The sequence below is a fragment of the Sturnira hondurensis genome, unplaced genomic scaffold (genome assembly GCF_014824575.4).
Source record: "Sturnira hondurensis isolate 20B ecotype Veracruz unplaced genomic scaffold, ASM1482457v3 Scaffold0016617, whole genome shotgun sequence".
In the NCBI taxonomy this organism is placed as follows: domain Eukaryota; kingdom Metazoa; phylum Chordata; class Mammalia; order Chiroptera; family Phyllostomidae; genus Sturnira; species Sturnira hondurensis.
In genome coordinates this window covers 3,688,281-3,692,879 of record NW_028089248.1, presented here as the reverse complement: position 1 = coordinate 3,692,879, position 4,599 = coordinate 3,688,281, and positions in this window count along the sequence as shown.

Here is a 4,599-nt window from a genome sequence, read left to right as displayed (position 1 = left end):
CAAAAAGACACGATGAATCTTAAAAGCATATGGGTATGTGAACGAAGCCCCTCTGAACAGGCTGCCTGCTGTATAAAAGGCAGAACTAGAGGGACAAGCACAGACCAGCAGCAGCCAGAGGTTTGAGGGGAAGGGGAGGAGCTGACCACTCGGAGCACAGGGGCTTTTTCAGGCCGTGAAGTTGTTCCGTGCGATACAGCAGTGGCGGACACGCGACCCTGTGCCGCAAGAACAACCCCTAATGTATGCAGGAAGCCGAGAGGATCCCAGGATGGAACACAGAACGTGACAAACCACGGCAAATGGTGCTGTGGAGGCGGGAAAAGGTGCGGGCTCCCCTTTGTAGAAGCAAGCGCGGCTGGACTGGGGTCTTTGGGCCCCGCCCTAAAGCGTAACAAGGCCCCCCAGGGGTGACTCAGCCGGGCCTGTGAAAGGGGGGCCAGGACGAGGAGGGGGCTCTGTGCCACGGGGAAGAGAGCCAGACCCATGGCTTCGCCCGCATCTGGCCCAGAGTCCACGCCCAAGTCCTGACCAGCACGCCCGCCTCCACTGCCCAGGACCCCCAACTCCTACCTGACCTAACTCCCTACCGCCCCCTCCTGTCCCAGCCGCTCCCCCCAAGGCAACCAGTGCTCCTCCTCCTTGTTCCCTCCCACCAGCCCGGTCGGGGTCTCCTGCTGCTCCCTTGGTCTTATACACAAAGGGGGGGCCACCACTTGCACACCCCCACATCGGCTCCCTCACTTCCACCCAGGGCTTCGCTGCAGGGCCCCCCTCCAGCCACACTCCTGCCCCCGCCCCCATCCAACCTTGCTCTCCCCATTGGCGTCTGACGTACTGCACACACACAGGTACATCTAAAAAAAGGAACCTTAATTTTTAGAGCACTTTTAAATTTTCAGAAAAATCATAAAGACAATCCCAATGTAAGGTTGTTCCCAAATAACCCATTTCCCTATTTTTAACATCTTATACTAACGTGTGATATTGATACACTACTAATCACTTTGTTCCGTTTCCTCAGTTTTCACCTAATGTCCTTTTTCTGGCCCAGGTTCCCCTTCAGGATACACTTAATTGAGTCGTCGAGACTTTGCTAAGGTGACAGATGTGTAGACTAGGGGTTTCACAGAGTCCCGCCCTTCCCACCTCGCACCTGTGAAGTTTCTCCGCCAGGAATCTCGAGGCCTGGTCCTCATTCTCGGAAACCCGATGGCTTTCTCCGGGTGGTGGTGTTTATCTGGGTCAACGACTTGAATACGTTATTGCATTTTGTTCTTATTTTTTAAATAAACGTAAGTGGGGAAAAAATAGAAGAAAGGAAACTCGGACAGGAGCAACTGGGAGACACCGACTCACAGCGATGAACAGGAGGGCGATCTCTTGGGTCAAATCCCACCCCTGTGAGTCCCCACCGGTCACCTGGACTGGTGCCGAGGTCTGGAACCCCCAGCTGAGGCTGTGAGTGAGTGGAGGCTGTGAACCCTACCCTGTTAGACTCCATCTTACCCACTCTCCTTTCGTCCCTTTTCAGGAAAATATATCAGGGTCCCCTGATTATGACACCCTCTTTCTATGTGCTTTGGGACATGCGCCTGAGTTAGGAATCCAGTTTCATTCATTCACCAATAATTGCTGAGCAGATAAAATCTGCTAAGCACCGAGCATGTCCTTCAAAACGTGTCCTTTCTCACTCACCCAGAGCCCAGCACACGACGCATTCTAAACACTTCCAGAACTCGCGAGAAGGTTTCAATGCCTCAAATACGAGGGTAAAGAACCCTCAATACTGACTGCACAGGCCCAGAGACAAGTTCACACAGTATCCGAGAACTCTAGCCTTCAGAAAAGCAGACGATTGAGAAAACAATCAGATTTACAAAGCCGACCCAGAACTTGACCTCAATTAGACCAAATACCACATGCGAGAGGTATTCGCAGCGGGAAGTAACGCACTTCCCCAAAAGCGCAAGTGGTAAAAGACGGATGCAAGAGTTCTTTTTTAAACCTTTCAGAGAAGAAAATTGAAGTGAGTCAAACCTGCACGAGCAATCCGGTCTCTGTGACCGCTAGGAGAGGGGAAGGCATTCATGCATCCGTTTGTTCGTTCATTCACTGAACTCCACTAGGGGATGCCTACCCCATGCCGGCCGGCAGGAGGCTAGATACCAGGGCTGTAAGGAGTCTGGCGTAGCCCCCGGATCCACAGTGGCACCCGTGCCAGCTTGGTTTACAGAGACCCCGACTCTGACCAGTAGGCATGGGTCACAGGTCCGAGGCCGGACTCCGCAGTTTCCTAGGCAACTGGTACCCCCAGCTGGCTGGGCTCCAACGCCAAGAGCACACGTCGCCTGGGCTGCCTACCTCCCTGGGTCCCAGACCCTAAAAAGACGAGAGCATTTCAACAAGCTCCTGAAGTAGGAGGAGCAAGGCGGAGCAGGGGGTGAAGGGGCCCCCATTCCAGCTCTCTGGCTCTGAGTAACTAAGCTCTGAGAAAGGGCCGCAGAGCCAGTAAGTGATGTATGAAGCGACTGTGAGGAAAAACGCAGGGCAAAGACCTGCTGGAGACTATCTGGCATTTGCACAAACGAAATGTTAGCAAGCGTACACAAGCAATTACGTCTGCAGACTACCTCCCAATAGGAGAAAATCGAGCTTGCTTTGTTTACAGATTCCTCCGGCAATACAACAAAAAGCCTAAAGAATGCCAACCAGCCCTGGCTGGCATACATAGCTCAGCGGCTTGAGCGTGGGCTTGAGAACCAAAAAGTTGCCAGTTCGATCCCCAGTCAGGGCACATGCCTGGGTTGCAGGCCAGCTCTCCAGTAGGGGACGTGCAAGAGGCAACCACACACTGATGTTTCTCTCCCTCTCTTTCTCCCTTCCTTCCCCTCTGTCTAGAAATAAATAAATAAAATCTTTTAAATAAAATAAAATCCCACTGATTTCGGTTCCACGTTGGTGCCTGTCTTCCTCCACGACCACATGCCCCTTGGTGAAGGAAATGTGGCAAAACCAAACCACAAACTACACCGCCCTCAGCCGGATTCGGGGCCGGGGCAGGGCTCTTCTTTTTCTTTTTCATTTTCTTTTTTTTTCCGATTATAGTTGACTTTCAGTATTATTCTGTATTAGTTTCAGGTATACAGCGGAGTGGTCAGGCAATTGCACACTTTATGAAGTGCCCCCCTCCAAATTTCAATGCTCTACCTGCACCTCACCCAGTCATTACTCTTTCCCTTAATGAATGCATTTGTGCATTGCCTACCTCTTAAAAGATGCTGAGATGCCTAAGACTAAAAGGCGGAAACAGTAAAGCATTAAAATAAGGTGGACAAAGAAGCAAGTTAAGGAATATTTTTGCCATTTTTTAAAATATTTTATTTATTTATCTTTAGAGGGGAAGGGAAGGAGAGAGGGAGAGAAACATCAATGTATGGTTGCTTCTCATGCATCCCCTGCTGGGAACTGGCCCCTGCTGGGAACTGGCCTGCAACTCAGGCATGTGCCCTGACTGGGAATCGAACCTCCATCGTGTGGTTCGCAGGCCCTCGCTCAATCCACTGAGCTACACCAGCCAGGGCTATTTTTGCCATTTTTAATCTATATAATTCACATCCCATAATGTTCACCCTTTGAAAGGTGAATTTAGCCCTGGCTGGTATAACTCAGTGGATTGAGCATGGGCTGCGGACCAAAGGGTCGCCGGTTTGAATCCCAGTCAGGGCACATGCCTGGGTTGTGGGACAGGTCCCCAGTGGGGGCTACAAGAGAGGCAACCACACATTGATATTTCCCTCCCTCACTTTCTCCCTCCCTTCCCTTCTATCTAAAAATAAAATAAATAGCCCTGGCTGGTGTAGCTCAGTGGATTGAGCGCGGGCCCGTGAACCAGAGGATCGCAGTTGGATTCCCAGTCAGGGCACATGCCTGGGTTGCAGGCCGGTTCCCTGCAGGCCAACTCCCAGCAGGGGACGCATGAAAGGCAACCATACATTGATGTTTCTCTCCCTCTCTCCTTCCCCTCTAAAGATAAATAAATAAATAAAATCTAAAAAATAAATAAATAAAAATAACATAAATAAAATCTTTTTTTTAAGAAGTAAATTGAACGACATGTGTTTTTTAGGACATTCACAAAGTCATGCAACCATCACCACCCATTTAATTCCAGAATATTTTCGTCACCTCCTCCGAAAATAACCCAGAAGCGATTGCTCTCTAGTCTCCCTTCCTCCCAGCCCCCAACAACCGCCACCACAGAAACCACCAACGTGCTTTCCATCCCTGTTGTCTACTGTGTGCATTTCCTATAAATGGGATGCCCTCTCCTGCTCTGGGCTCCTTTCACTCGGCGTGTCTCCAAGGACTCCCCATGCCGTGGGATGCAGCAGTACCACGTTCCCTTTTCACGGCTGAGTAATATTCCACGGTGAGGATATCCCACTTTTGTTCAACCGTCTGCCAGCTGATGGTCGTGTGGGTCGTTCCCACTTTTGGGCTATTCTGAATAATGTTGCTACAAACGTTTGTGCCCATGTTTTCCGGTATGCGTGGATTTTCAGTTCTGTCCGGCAGACACTGAGAAGTTGAAAGTGC